The sequence below is a fragment of the Muntiacus reevesi genome, chromosome 6 (assembly GCF_963930625.1).
Source record: "Muntiacus reevesi chromosome 6, mMunRee1.1, whole genome shotgun sequence".
Classification (NCBI taxonomy): Eukaryota; Metazoa; Chordata; class Mammalia; order Artiodactyla; family Cervidae; genus Muntiacus; species Muntiacus reevesi.
The window spans coordinates 113,795,521-113,811,625 of record NC_089254.1 but is presented as its reverse complement, the minus strand read 5'-3'; the positions used below and the strand labels follow the sequence as shown (position 1 = coordinate 113,811,625).

Here is a 16,105-nt window from a genome sequence, read left to right as displayed (position 1 = left end):
TCCTTCTTTTCCATTATCTCTGTCTTTTTCTTCTCCAGAGGGCGTGCATGGGGCAAGCAGGAAGTCCATTTGAGGCAATGGGGGAGAGGAAGATTGGTGGTGCTAATGAGAGCAGCCTGTGGGTGGCTCAACTTCATCGACCAGGGCACGATTGTTTATGTTCTTGGCCAAAGATACTGCTCATAATTCTTGTTTCTCTCTGCGTCTCGTGGGCACAGTGCGCTGTAGGTAACGCTGTAGGTGCGGGGGGGAAAAAGCCCGTGGAACGTTCTCGGTTCCTTGCAAGGCCGACGAGCACAGTCAGGAGGCACAGTTTGTCCTCTAGTTCCGAGATGCTAAATCGTTAATTTCAGGTCCACTGTTTGATGGAGGGTTTTGGGTTTGAAGACAGCAACCAAGAGAAAGAAAGAAAGCGAAAGAGGGGATCAATAAGGGTGCACAGGCGCACCTACACCACGTCGCGGGATCACGAGGCAGGCGGGAAAGCAGCTAGGAGAGGACAGTTTCCCCACTGCCCCAGACACTTCAGAGGACGGCCGCATATCATCGCGCCCAGCGGCGTTTGTCCGGGGCGAAGCAGAAAGAGACAAATGACGGACACATAGGATGGGCAGATCGCATGCCAACGTGTCTTGCCTTCACAAGCCAGAGCAGGCTTGGGTCTTTCCTCAGGGTGGAGAGGACCTTTGCTTTCAGAAATGGACGGTTGCATGAGCCATCTCCACTTAGGCACCTGTGCCATGCTGGTGGAGAAGTTTCTTTGGGACTCGACGGGTTGCCTTTCTCCCCTCGGCCGTCGTGTTTGTGCCGGTGGTGCTGGCGGTGGTGCTGGGGGCACGGTGAATCGCTTCTCCCGTTTGGCACTTGGAGGTTCTGCAGCAGACTCCTTGCACCGGAAATGGAGCCCCAGGCAACTCTGCGCACGAGCGTCCCGCCGGTGACGAGCAGATCCCCGCGTCATTCCTGCCGGAAGTCCCTTTCCAAGTAGCACTACGCCTCCCAAGGATATTCCACCCATAGAGCCTGGTCGCCCATCTCCTCCCGGGACCCTGCTCGACGTCTGGGGCGTTTGCGAGAGCCTGACCGGCCGGAAGGACACGATTCACGGACCCGCACCCGCTCCTCCCGGCCCCCGAAGGGCTCAGGAGATCGTCTCCTTGCTCGGCTGGCTGTGGGCAGACTGGGAGGCGTCTCCCTGCCGCGTCACTCACCAGAGGCCAGCGGTGCGGCCAGAGAAAGCAGACGGGGAAAGAAAGGCAAACCCACACCCAAAGTCCCATCCAGAGAGGACTCTCCCACCCGCGCAGAAGCGCGAGGACCTCGGACCGTGCTCAGACCCCGTCACGCACCCCATCCTCTCCAGGAACTTGCCAGCAGAGGCAGCCCTCGAGAGCTCGGCCGCTCAGCACGACCCAGGTGAACAGCGTGGCCCCGGGCACACTGCAGGCCCCGCCTCTTTCCAGAAGGCTGCACCAGCCACACCGCCGAGAGGAACTGGCTCCTCGCCGGAACTCTTGGTGGGTCACACAGGGCGTGCCGCACGCAGAGTGTGCGCGGGCTTCTGCACGCATGTGCCTCCGAGCCTACCTACCGCCACAGCCCCAGAGATGGCCGCGGCTTCTTGTTCTTCCTCTTGGTCGCTCGGGCCCTCCCGCTGGCACAAGGGCCGTTGCCAACGCTCCTCGCGCCCGGAGGCGGGCTGTCCGTGCTGGGACGGTCGAGCCAGTGGTGCTCCTGTCCAGGCAGCTTGCCGTCTCTCCCTCCTCCGTGTTTGGACTGGTGAATCACGACTGCGCCGGCAGGCAGCGCCGACTGGATCTTCCGGAGGTCGAAGGCCGGCTTCGGCCGGTTGTGCTCTTGGAGGCGTCTCCACCGCTCTAAGCTGATTCCTTCGACCTCTGTGTCCCCCGGGGACACCTGCGACCCAGGAGCTCTGCCGCTAGCGTCTCCCGCGGGCTCCCCGGGGCCGGCGGGGTCAGGTTCCCCGGGGTGTGTGGGGTCGGCCGGCAGGGGGGCCGCTGCCTCTCCCCCAGCACCGGCTTGCCACGCACCCTCCCGGGAGTAGAAGAGGACGTAGGCGCTCTGGCTCAGGGCAGCACTCTCGTCACAGGAGCTCACCTTGGCATCGTCCATCTTATACCACTGGCCGTTGCCCGCTCGCACGTAAGAAAAGTAGTGTCCTCGATCACAGCTCCACCCGGAGTGCACCAGCACGGCATAGAGCACGTAGCCCAGTGGCCCTGCCTTCCGCTCAGACGTGTAGGGCTGCAGGTCGAGGCACTGGGGATAGCGCACTTCCTGACTCTTTTGGCCCCGCTCACCTGTGTGAACCGCTTCAGCACCAGCACCAGGACCTGGGACGTGCTGTGCAAAGTCAACGTCTTGGTGGCAGGCACCTTCCAGAGACAAGCGCCACAGTCATAGGCATTTTCAGCGTCCAGCTTCTCGGGCTTCACCAGCTCTCTCAGAGCTTGCTCCACACTCTGAGCCGCCGTGATATCCAGGCTGACGTCCAGATAAGGGTCGAACGTGTCCGAGACACCGAGGCAGTCGAGACACTGGATCTGAGACCTCCAAGTCCCGCCGAAGATCTGACGGATGAGGGTGGTGTCCTCGGAGGGATGGCCCGACGGCTGGGATGCACTCAAGCAGCCTTGCTGCATGGCATTCAGAGTGAACATCAGAAACTCGTGGGCGTCTTCCTGCTGGTGTCTGTGGAAGCCCGCCAGCAGGTCCTTGCGGGGCCGGATCACCTCTCCCGGGTGAAGGAGGGCTCGGGTCACGTGAGCTCGCATGGCACAGAGCATGCAGGAGGTGCGGGCCGGACAGAGTGTGGCGTGCTGCTGGGACACCACCCAGCTGGCCAGGGGCGGCGTGTGGCTCAGACACTGCAGTGCTGCATTCACGTAGCAGGTGTTCCCCAGATTCTGAAGCCCAGCCCCGACCCCCCACGGCCCCCTCCAACTCAGGGCGACTTGGTGGCCAGGCGCCAGCCCTGCCGACCCAGGAGCCAAGTCACCCCGCTGGGGCCGCCCAAGCGCCGGCGACGGCCCCTCAGGGACAGAGGGTCCCCGAAGGGCATCCGCACCGCCGGCGCTGGGCCGACAACCTTGCCCTCCGGGTGAGACGTTGCAGGGAGACGGACACGCACCACCCCCGTGCGCAGAAGCAGCCCCCGGGTCTCTGCACACAAGGCCCGCGAGTCTCTCCATCTCCTACCTGCAGCTGCACGACGACGCCTCCTCCCCTCAGATGGTGCTTCTCCGAGAAAGGGCCTGGGCCCCGCCCCCTGGGCCTTTGATGGCTTTCCCACAGCCCCACCCCCGCACGCGCAAGCTCCTCATTGGCTGAGGCGGCCGAGGGCGTGCTCACTCCCACTCCCGACATCCCACCGCCCACACTTTGCTCGGGGAATTCCCCTGACGAAGTCCCTCATGCACTTCCGATCTGGCCCTGGACCAAAGGGCTCAGGATGCATATGATTCGGGGAGCCTTTGGCCTTCCAGACTTGCCTGCTAGAGTGTCCCTGGAGGGCTTCCAAGTTCAGCACACACATGCGGGCTGGGGAGGAATTCCGTGCGCTCACCCTTCAGATCCTAACACACTTATGGGAACATATGTCTGCCCACCTCTCCTGTCACAAAGACGGGAGAGCAATTAAAATTCGGATAATGGCTGGTAGAATAGTTCAGACTGTTCTACCTCTAGGGTGTCTATTCTACTAGTGTGAGTTAATTTTGTCGTTAGAATCAGTGAGATGATGTAGAGTACTAGCGAGCTGATTAGAAACACAATTATTAGTGTATGATCATGAAAATGTAATAGTTTTTCTATAATAGGTGATGTTGATTTTTGGAAACCTAGTTGTATGTGGTAAGCCATATGAGGTGTACGGGGTTTTCACCTGTAACTTCACCTTAACAAAGTTATATAATGTTTTGCTAACACCTCATCAATTGTGAAAGACATAGTGGCTATAATGTTGACTTGAAACCAGCTATGGGGGGATCGATTCCTTCCTTTCTTATTTTAAGTTATTGTATGTAGGTTCTTCAAATGTATGGTATGGTGGAGGGCACCCGTTTAGTCACTCTAAGTTTGTTGCTGTTAGTTCTACAGTTAGGACTTCTCGCTTAGATGCAAACGCTTCTAGATAATAAAAATTATCAGTATAACTGCTGTTAAAGAGATATATGAGCCTATGGATGAGATGGTATTTTACATTGTGTACGCGTCTGGGTAGTCAGAACAGCGTCGTGGTATGCCGGACAATCCTAGGAAATGCGGTGGGAAAAAGGTTATATTTACACCTACAAATATAATTACGAAATGGACTTTGGCTCATGTGTTATTAAGGGTATATCCTGAGAAGAGTGAGAATCAGTGAACAAATCCCCCTATAATAGCAAATACAGCTCCTATTGATCATATATAGTGGAACTGTGCAACTACATAATATGTGTCATGGAAAACAATGTCAAGAGAAGAATTGGCAAGAACAATTCCGGTTAAGCCTCCAACTGTAAAAAGGAAAATAAAGCCTAGAGCTCATATTATAGCAGGTGATCATTTAATGTTGCCTCGGTGAAATGTTGCTAATCAGCTAAAGACTTTTACTCCAGTTGGGATGGCAATGATTATGGTAGCTGATATGAAATAGACTCGTGTGTCAACGTCAATTCCGACCGTGAGCATGTGGTGGGCTCATACGATAAACCCTAGAAATCCAATTGATATTATAGCCCAGACTATTCCCATGTACCCAAATGGTTCTTTTTTCCCTGAGTAATATGTTACAATGTGAGAGATTATGCCAAAGCCGGGTAAAATAAGAATATATACTTCAGGGTGTCCAAAGAATCAGAATAAGTGTTGATACAGAATAGGGTCTCTGCCTCCTGCCAGGTCAAAGAAAGTTGTATTTAAATTTTGGTCTGTTAGCAGTATTGTAATTCTGGCTGCTAGTACAGGGAGTGAGAGAAGCAGTAATACGGCAGTAATTAATATGGATCACACGAATAGAGGGGTTTGATATTGAGATATAGCAGGAGGTTTTATATTGATGATTGTTGTAATGAAATTAATGGCCCCTAGGATTGAAGAGACACCTGCCAGGTATAAAGAAAAAATAGTCAGGTCCACTGAAGCCCCTGCGTGGGCCAGATTACCAGCTAGAGGGGGATATACAGTTCAGCCTGTCCCTGTGCCAACTTCAACTATAGATGATGCTAGAAGTAATTAAAAAAGAGGGAGGGAGGAGTGAAAAACTTACATTATTTATCCGAGGAAATGCTATGTCTGGGGCACCAATTATTAAGGGAACTAGTCAATTGCCAAATCCTCCAATTATAATTGGCATTACTATAAAGAAAATTAATACGAATGCGTGTGCAGTTACAATTACGCTATAAATTTGGTCGTCTCCAAGCAGGGCTCCAGTTTGACCCAGTTCAGCACGAATCAATAGGCTTAGGGCTGTTCCTACCGTGCCTGCTCAGGCACCAAATAATAAATACAGAGTGCCAATATCTTTATGATTAGTTGAAAATAATTAGTGGTTAATAAACATAGGTAAAATGGCTGAGCGAAGCGTTAGACTGTAAATCTAAAGACAGAGTTTTATATTCCTCTTTTTACCAAGTCCTGTGGTGAAATTTCATGTTGAATTGCAAATTCAAAGAAGCAGCTTCAATTCTGTCGGGGCTTCTCCAGCCTTCTTTTATTCGCGGCGGGAGAAGTAGATTGAAGCCAGTTGATTAGGGTGTTTAGCTGTTAACTAAAGTTTCGTGGTGGAACCCACCAATCTAGTGAGGATTTAGCTTAATTAAAGTGGTTGATTTGCATTCAATTGATGTAAGATATGGTCTTGCAATCCTTATCAGGAGTTAAGTATATTACACTTGCTTAGGGCTTTGAAGGCTCTTGGTCTAGGTTAACCTAAACTCCTATTCTAGTACTGATAAAATTGGTGTGAGTGGAAGTAGTATAGTAGATAGAACAATTATTGTAGGTAGGAGAGTTATTTGTTTTGTAGTGGAGAATTGTCATTTTATTTTTATGTTGTTTGTAGAGAGGGAAATATTGTTAGTGCGGTGGAAAATGTGAGTCATATATAAAAATATAAATTTAGTAGTGCTGTGATTGCTATGAGGGTGGGCAAGATGAGGCTATTATTTTTGGTTATTTCTTGGATAATTATTCATTTTGGCATGAATCCTGATAGTGGTGGGAAGTCCTCCTATTGATAGGAGGGTAACAAGGATTAGGATGGTTATTATGGGTATTTTATTACATGTGTGTGATAATGATAATGATAGCGGTAGTCAAATTAGCTATAAATAGTGTGAACATGGTAGAAGTTATAATAATATAGATAACTAGATTTAGTAATGTTATTGTGGGATTATATGGTAAGACTGCTGTTATTCAGCCTATGTGGGCAATTGATGAGTATGCCATAATGTTTCGTAGTTGAGTTTGGTTTAGCCCCCCTCAGCCTCCAATCATAATTGATAAAATAGAAATGGTTAAGATTATATTTAGATGAATGGATGGAAAGGTTTGGTAAAGTACAGATAAGGGTGCTGATTTTTGTCATGTAAGCAGAATTAGGCCTGATGACAGGGGGATGCCTTGTGTTACTTCTGGGACTCAGAAATGGAATGGGGCTATTCCTAATTTTATGGTGAGAGCCATTGTTATGAGTATAGATGCTACTGGGTTAAATAATTTTATTACAGTCCATTGACCTGAGAATATTAGTTTAATAATAATGGCTATTATTAGCAGTATTAAGGCTATTGATTGGGTCAAAAAATATTTGGTTGATGCCTCTGTAGCCCGTGGGTTATGCTTTTTTATTATAATAGGAATGATAGTGAGCATGTTTACTTCAAATCCAATTCAGACAAGTAGCCAATGGGAGCTAATTATAACAATGATAGTTCCTAGTATTGTTGTTGATAAGATAAAAATAAAGATGATTGGGTTTACTAGTATGGGAAGGATATAAACCAACATTTTCGGGGTATGGGCCCAATAGCTGAATTAGCTGACCTTACTATTAGAATTTGGTGTAATTGGGAGCACAGAGTTTTGGATTCTTAGGAGTAGGTTCAATTGCTATAGTTCTAGAAATAAGAGGGCTTAAACCTCTATTATTTACTCTATCAAAGTAACTCTTTTGTCAGACATATTTTTTATGTTTGTGGGGGGATGCTTGATAGGAAAATGGGTAGTGATATGTGTCATATGCATAGGGCTAGTGTTAGAGGTAAGAAATTTTTTCATAGCAGATGTATTAGCTGGTCATAGCGAAATCGAGGATAAGATGCTCGGATTCATAGGAAAAAGATTGTTAGTAGCAGGGATTTAATAGTAAAATTGATTGTGTAAAGTTCTGGTAGGATTGGGTTATGAAATGCTCCTAGGAATAAAATTGTTGTGAAGATATTATAATAATGCTTGCATATTCTGCTATGAAAAACAGGGTGAATGGTCCTGCTGCATACTCTACGTTAAAGCCTGAGACTAGTTCTGATTCACTTTCGGTGAGGTCAAATGGGGCTCGTTTTGTTTCTGCTAGTGTTGAGATGAATCATATTTTTGCTAAGGGTCATGCTGGAAAAATGAGTCACACTTGTTCCTGTGTAATGATTAAAGTGGAAAGTGTGAAGTACCCATTTGTTAGGAGAACAGATAATAGGATAATCGCTAGTGTTACTTCACATGAAATTGTTTGTGCTACTGCCCATAGGGCCCCAATTAGTGCGTATTTAGAATTGGAGGCTCAGCCCGATCAGAGAATAGAATATACGGCCAGGCTTGATATTGCCAGTATAAATAGGACCCCTAGGTTTATGTTAATGAGGGGATATGGCATGGGTAGGGGAATTCATATAGTTAGGGCTAGACTCAAGGCTAAATTAGGGGCTAAATAAATATTGAAATTGAGGATGTGGCGGGTCGTAATGGTTCTTTAATAAAAAGTTTGATAGCATCTGCAATAGGTTGGAGTAGGCCGTAGGGGCCTACAACGTTCGGGCCTTTCTGAAATTGCACATATCCTAGGACTTTCCATTCTACTAGTGTGAGGAATGCCACAGCTAGGAGAATGGGAATAATTAGTATTAAAATATTAATTATAAACATTTTGTTTAGGAGAGGATTTGAATCTCTGATTATAGTTTTAAGTTTTATGCAATTACCTGGCTCTGCCACCTTAACAAAACCCTTTTCTAGTGTAAGTTTGTTTGTGGAGTTAATTAAGATGAGATCATTAATCGATTTAAGGCGCTTGTTTGAAGTTGGCCTTATTTCTCTGGTCCTTTCATACTGGGAGAAACACATAATAGATAGAAACCAACCTGGATTCCTCCGGTTTGAACTCAGATCACATAGGACTTTACTCGTTGAACAAACGAACCTTTGATAGCGCCTGCACCATCAGGATGTGCTGATCGAACATTGAGGTCGTAAACCCTATTGTCGATATGGACACTTGAATAGGATTGTGCTGCTATCCCTAGGGTAACTTGTTCCTTTGATCAATTTTTTGGGCAGACACCTCTCCGCTTGAGGGATCTCCCCACCCCAGACCCCTGCCTGAGGACAACCCCTCTCTGGACAATAATAAACCCTTGCCTCAACTTTGCTCTCAACTGAGGTCCACTCCAATTTCTATGCTTTCTCACGAGCCACTCTTCTAGCGTTCAGGGTCCTAGAACCAAAAGGTGCCGCGAGTGTGGCACATATGCTTTTCTCCCTTCAGGGCTGTTGGTCATGGTCCAAAGCGAGCTCCCTCAGAAAGCCAGAGGCTCGCTGCAACTTTGGATTCATTTCTTCAGCTCCTTTTCAATCTTAGTTGTCTTTTTCTTTCTTTCTTCTTCTTCTATGTGTGTGTGTTTTAGTTCATTTTTATTTTGTTTTGTATTTTCCGTTCTTTTTATTTATTTATTTATTTTGCATGTCTTCATTCTCTTTTTATACTTTAAATATAGTAGTTGACTTCTAGAGTCATCTTTCCAATTTAGGGGCTCAAAAATCACTATAACTTAAGGTATAAACAGATTTTCCTCCTGGAGGAGGATGACGGTTTGTTTCTTTCTTGGTGTGCGAAAGGTATGTCTGTCTGCTCTCCCATCCTGGACATTATGCTTGCCTTCCAGCATGGGCGTTCCTCAGTCCACGGGTTTCCCATAGCTGACGTGTTGACTCCCTTGATCCTTACTAGGAAAAGACGGCCATGACCCCACTTTCTTCCTTAGCCTCTTGCACCGCTCCGACCTCCCGCTGCCCCGTCCCATCCCAGGACCCTAGAGCTTTGTGCTTTATGACCCAGGTGCTCACAACCTTGCTGTCCTTTTGCCTCCTTCCCATGGCACAGAGAAGCCAGATCAGCCAGCATTTGTCTCTCTTTTGCACAGAATTGCCCCAGCATCAGGCAACATTCCCATTCCCTCTGCCACGCCATTCCAATCACCATTCTTCTCCTTCCTCTCCTTCTTCAACTTCTTAACCTCCTTCTCCACCTTCTTCACCTCCTTCTCCTTCTTCTTCTTCTTCTTCTTCTTCAGAGCGTGTGGATAGAGCAAGCAGTAAGTCCATTTGAGGCCATGGAGCAGAGGAAGATTGGTGGTGATAATGAGGGCAGCCTGTGGGTGTCTCAACTTCCTCGTCCAGGGCATGCTTGTTCGTGTTCTTGGGGGAAGATACTGCTCATTATTCTTTTTCCTCTCTGTGTGTGGGAGGGCACGGTGCCTTGTAGGTAACCGTGCGGGGCGAAGAAGCCAGCGGAACGTTCTCTGTCCCTTTCCAAGCCAACTAGCACATTCAGGAGCCACCGCTGTCCCTCTAGGTCTGAGACGCTAAATCGCAAATTCCAGGACCACCGTTTGATGGAGGGTTTTGTGTTTGAAGCCGGCAACCAAGAGAAAGAAAGAAACCGCTAGAGGGGATCGATAAGGGGCCTCAGGCACCCCTCCACCAGGTCGCGGGATCACGAGGCAGGTGGGAAAGCAGCTAGGAGAGGACAGTTTCCCCACCGCCCCAGACACTTCGGAGGCCGGCCACGTCTCATCGCGTCCAGCGGCGTTTGTCCGGGGCCAAGCGGGACGAGACAACTGACTGACAGATAGGATGGGCAGAGTCGGATGTCCAGTTGTCTTGCTCTCACCATCTAGGGCAGGCTTGGGTCTTTCCTCAGTGCGGGGAGGACCTTTGCTTTCAGAAAGGAACGGTTGCATGAGCCATCTCCACTTAGGCACCTGTGCCATGCTGGTGGAGAAGTTTCTTTGGGACTGGATGGGTCGCCTTTCTCCTCTTGGCCTTCGTGTTGGTGCCGGTTGTGCTGGTAGTGGTGCTCGTGGCACGGTGAATTGCTTCTCCCGTTTGGCACTTGGACGTTCTCCAGCATAGTCCTTGCATCGGAAATGGAGCCCCAGGTAACTCTGCGCACGAGCATCCCGCCGGTGCGGAGCAGATCCCTGCGTCAATCCTGCCGGAGGTCTCTTTCCCTGTTATGACAAATGTCCGAATTCCCGAGCGGGAAGAGAGAAGGCCTCCAAGACAGTGCAACTCGCAAAAAGGGAAGTTTATTGCTGACTCGAGTAAGGGCTCCTGCCGCAAGCAATGCAGTGGTGCAGGATCAGATAGCCCCGAGCCAACCTGGTACACAAATTTATAGGGCGAGCACACGCTGTTGGTATTTGGTTTAAGCGGATTGGTTACAAGTTTGCAAAGCAATTTCATTGGTTCAAACTTTCACGCACGGGACTTTCCCAGGGTGGTTTACGCACCGTTCCTAATTTCCTAATTGGCAAACAGTGGTCAGTGTTAAGCGAAAGCTGATTGATTGTATCCAGGTGGCCTGATAATCTTACCACCCAGAAGTAGGAAGGCCTACTCCTAATCTAAGCTGCCTGCCATGGCGTTGCCTCACATTCCCCCCTGTCTGTTGCTCAACTAGAGGAATCTTCCTCTTTTCCATCTTGGGCCACTGGCTCATTCTAGTCGGTTAGGTGGACCCAGGAGGGTGGAAATTATGGTAGTCACCCAGGGGGAGCATTGAAACCAAGACTCAAACCATCTCTGCTGGGCTTCCTGTTCTCTCTTTCATTGCGCCAGTCCCTCTCTCACTTTTGCCATAGAATCTCTTACCACTCTTGTATGGTCTGCATAGAAACAACATTCTTTTCCCAGAACCTCACAGACCCTACCCTGTTGGAGAAAAATCAAGTCTAATCCTCTCTTATTCTGCAAGACCACCTCAGACAAGGAAGTCAAAGACTTCTCTAAGTGACTGATTGCATCTAGAGAGGCTCGTAGGGAGGAAAGCCCTTGGCCTTGCAGAGATAGTGAAGCTTGGTTAAATTGCACCCTTATCTGAGGTACTTGGCCCTGGGGATTGAGCCACACTCGGGGCTACCAAATCTCTGTTTCCTACGTCCCATTCCCGGAGCCCATCACAAGAGGTTACACAGCCCCAGTTCCTGCAATAATAGCTTTCCATGCCACCACAGGTTTTCCAGTTATTTCTTATGTTTCCCGGGCACGCAAAGAACCCCTCTTGGCTGAGTTTTCTCCCAGTCCCTATGGCCCCCCCATGGCCCGAATTGTGGGTATTTCCCCCGGGGTCCTTCCCCTTTGGTCAAAGTAAAGGTCTGGCCACCAGGTGTTCGGAAGGTGGATTCCTGAGGTCTCATTGAGCAGCTCATGAGTCTGCTCGTCCATCAGCAGGAGAATTAGGAGACCTCCTGACAGAAGAGTTTCAGTTTCAAAGGATTTGACAGGTGAGGACTCGCCTTCCATTCTGCTCACACTTTTTCGTGTTCTTCCAGTGTGGCTTGCCACACATGATTGCAGTGAACCCAGGGTCCAATCCCGTCGACCTTGACAGCAGTAGGAGTGGTAAGGAGAATAACATAAGGGCCTTTCCATCTAGGTTCTAATACTTTAGATTGGTGCCATTTTACCCAAACCCAATCACCTTGGCCAATATTATCTGAGGGGATGGCCCCCATATTTGGACCCTCTTGTATCTCTCGAATCAATTTCCAAACATGGTTATGCACCTTACTTAATGCCATCAGAGCTTGCTGGGATTGCCCCAAAGTAGGGGGTGGCAGGCATTTTCCTTTGAAAATAGGACACACAGGAGAGGGTCTTCCATACAGAATCTCAAAAGAGGTAAGATTCAGCTTATAAGGGGTGTTACGTGCCCAAAAGTGTGCAAAGGGAAGGAGGGTCACCCAGTCCCCGCCAGTCTCTATTGCCAACTTTGTCAAAGTTTCTTTTAGAGTCCGATTCATTCGCTCAACCTGTCCTGAGCTCTGGGGATTATATTCACAATGTAACTTCCATTTCATCCCGAGAGCATGGGCCAGCCCTTGTACAATCTGGCTCACAAAGGCAGGTCCGTTATCAGAGCCCATAGTCACTGGCAGCCCGTACCTAGGCACTATCTCCTCTAAGATCTTTTTAGCAACCACTATTGCTGTCTCTCCCTTAGCGGGGAAGGCTTCCAACCACCCCGAGAAGGTATCTACCAGAAACAATAGATAGTGATACCCATACTTGCCTGGCCTTACCTCAGTGAAATCTATCTCCCACTGTTGCCCTGCCTTTTCCCCTCGGTACCTCGTTCCCGTGTGCTGCTTCTTGTCTGCCCTCATTAGCTGGCACATTTTGCAAGCCTGAATTATCTCTCATCCAGTTGCATTTTGTCGAGGGAACCTCAGGCACGCCGTCTGGAGAAATGTTAAGGTCTTCTTCTCTCCCAAGTGTGTTGGACCTTGAATATGGGCAGTGCTGAAAGCATATCGACTGTCAGTAAAAATGGTAACTCTCTTCCCTTTGGCTAGCTCCAGAGCCTGTATTAGCGCAATTAATTCTACTTTTTGCGCAGAGGTGTTTGGGGGAAGTGTCTCAGCCCATATAATCTGTCCTGAATCATCAACTATGGTGGCTCTGCTTTCCTTTGCCCATCTTTTACATAGCTGGTCCCATCCGTGAACCATACTAGCTCACTGTTGTTTAGCGGCACATCAGTTAAATCTTTTCATGCCACCAGGGCCTCAGCCAGTATCTCGCTGCAATCATGGAGAGGGCGGTCTTTCTCTGGGTTGGGTAAGAGCGTGGCCAGATTCAGGAAGCAGGGGGTCTGAAAACACATCAGTGGGGCATTGAGCAGCAAGGCCTGGCAATGTGTCAAGCGGGCATTGGAGATCCACTTACCCGGTGGCTGCTTCAAAACCCCTTCAACGGCGTGGGGGGTGGTAACCAGGAGTTGCTATCCATACGTCAACTTGTCAGCATCGCGGACGAGGAGGGCAGGGGCTGCGATGAGGCGAAAGCAAGGGGGCCACCCAGCGGCCACCAGGTCTAATAGCTTCGAAAGGTATGCCACTGGCCACTTCCACGGTTCCCATTGTTGCGTCAAGACCCCCTTTCCTATTCCTTGCTTTTCATCTACAAACAGCTGGAATGGCTTATTTGGGTTAGACAGGGCAAGGGCTGGGGCTTCCAGTAGGGCCCGTCTGAGTGTCTGGAAAGCCTGTCTCATTGGCTCAGTCTAAGTCCAGTTTGGGGTCTCTTTACTTCCCTCATACAAGCGCCGGGCCTTCTCAGCAAACCCCATGATCCACAGTCTGCAATATCCAACAGTCCCCAGAAACTCTCTCACCTGGTGGGGGCCTTGGGCTCTGGTATCTGCAACATTGTTTCCTTCATGGCCTGGGTTAGCCACCTTTGCCCCTGCCTGATCTTATACCCCAAATAGGTGACCTCTTGCCGGGCTATTTGTGGCTTCTTTGTGCTAGCGCGGATACCCCAAGGTGCCTAGGGTCTGTAAGAGGTCCCCGGTGGCACGGCTGCATGCCTCTTCAGTGGTTCCAGCCAACATAAGGTCGTCTACATATTGTAGCAGAATGACCTCTGGATGGCAAGTCCAATATCGTAGAGGTCCTCACTCAGAGCCTCATTACAACAAGGTAGGGGAGTTCTTGAATCCCTGTGGGAGGCGGGTCCAAGTTAACTGTATGACCGGTTGGCCTTCCCCTTCGGTCCACTCAAAGGTCTGGCTCTGGGCTGCCAGGGGTAGGCTGAAAAAGGCATCTTTCAAGTCCAACACAGTGTACCAAGTGTCTTGCAGCCCTGTCCCCCCGGCTTCTTCACCGGCAGTAAGGGTGTGTTCCAAGGGGATTGGCACCGCTTGAGAATTCCGGCATCCATGAGACATCGAATGTGGGGAGTGATCCCCCGCCAAGCTTCCTGGCCCATGGGGTACTGTCTCACCCTCACAGGAGCTGTCCCGGCCTTTAGCTCGATGACGACCAGATGTCTGTGTTTGGCCAGTCCCATCCCTGCCACTTCAGCCCAGGCCAACAGGTATTTATGGACCCACGGTCGTACATCTGGTGCTATGGTTTCTGAGGGCTTTGGCGCAAGAAGTCTATATTCGTCTCTTAAGGCTAGGGATAAGACATGTGTCGGCTGTCCAAGTCCATCGGTGACTGTCATTCTCCCAGGGTCAAAATGAATCTGAGCATTAACTTTAGTCAGCAAGTCTCTTCCAAGTAGAGGGACTGGGCATTCTGGTATCACCAAAAATGAATGGGACACCTGGGGAGTCCCCAGATCTACTTGTCATTCTGTGGTCCAATCATATTTTTTGTCCCCATGGCTCCTTGCACCAAGCTGGTTTTCTTAGATATTGGCCCCAGTTTTTGATTTAAAACAGAGTGTTGGGCACCAGTACCTGCCATGAAGCCAACGGGTTTCCCCTCCACATGTATGGTTACCCAGGACTCGGGGAGGGGTGCTGAGTTTTGACTCCCTCAGTCACTGTCTTCCCCCACATATAGAACTCGACTTCTAGGGGAGATTTTCTCTCTCTGGGTCGTTCCTCTCCTCGGGTCCCTCTTAGGGCACTCGTTTTTCCAGTGCCCTTGTTCTTTGCAGTAGGCACACTGATCTTTCTTTAGGACCTGCATTTTTGGTTTCTCTTTTTCTCTCGTCCAGGGGTCTCGAGGTTCCCTCAATTCTGCTCTGGCCTTTATCCCCACAAAAAGAATATGGGTTAGCTCCCTCTGGTTCTTCCGGTTTTCCCTCACTCTATGTTCTCTATCTTCCTTCCTGATCCTCTCAGCTAATTCCCTTTCCTCCCGTCGAATTCGTTCTTCCCTTTCTTCTGGGGTCTCCCTATTATTAAATACCTTTTCAGCTGCTTTCACTAATCCTGTATCATCTGTTCTCCCGATCTCTCTATCTTTTGTAATTTCTTCCTAATATCTGGGGCTGCCTGAATTACAAATGCTAACAGAACTGCAGTGCGTGACTCCTCAGCCTGGGGATCCATAGGTGTATATTGCCTGAAAGCTTCCATCAGCCTCTCTAGGAAGGCTGCCGGGCTCTCAGTGGGCTCTTGCCTTACTAAATTTACCTTCACCAAATTTGTCGGCTTTCTCGCTGCGGCCCGCAGGCCAGTCATCAGAGTCTGGCGGTACACTTGGAGACGCTCCCTACCTTCCGCTCGCTCAAAATCCCAGTTAGGCCGCAACAGAGGAAACCCCTCGTCCACGAGATGAGGATGGGCGGTTGGCCTCCTGTCGACCCCTGGGACCTGTTTCCATGCCTCTGCCAGGATTCGCTCCCTTTCTTCTGTGGTGAAGAGCACCTGCAACAGCTGCTGACAATTGTCCCAGGTGGGGTTGTGAGTGAACAAAATGGAATCTAATAGGTCAATGAGGCCTTGGGGTTTCTCTGAGAAAAGAGGGTCTTGGGTCTTCCAATTGTACAGGTCACTCGTGGGAAAGAGCCACTCTGCAACTGAAAAATGGTCAGTCATGAGGGAAAGTGGGGTAGATTCCCCCTGACCCATGGTCAAAGAATAAATGGTAGGGAAGAGAGGGGGAGAGAGGACGTCATTGAGAACGACCACCAAAAATCCTACCGGGAGTGGTGGCGGTCAAGAGGTTGGGCTTATGGTATGCTTTTGGAACTCTTTATATGCCTGCATTGTTGCACGGAAGCTTTCTTGCTGGGGGCGGGCACCCTAGGGATCTCTAGCCCATTCCGTGACCCCCTTATCCTCTCACGGGAGTCTTCA

The 16,105-nt window shown here is 49.5% G+C and overlaps 1 long non-coding RNA gene across 2 annotated transcripts in view; it reads left to right on the top strand.

Moving 5' to 3' along the window:
• Positions 1-16,105, top strand: part of LOC136170984 (uncharacterized) — a 473,556-nt gene that overhangs the window by 76,604 nt on the left and 380,847 nt on the right. For both annotated transcript variants that reach the window (XR_010663726.1, XR_010663725.1), the window contains exon 2: positions 6,382-6,480. This is a non-coding gene — a long non-coding RNA (uncharacterized lncRNA). The remainder of the gene's footprint in view (positions 1-6,381; positions 6,481-16,105) is intronic.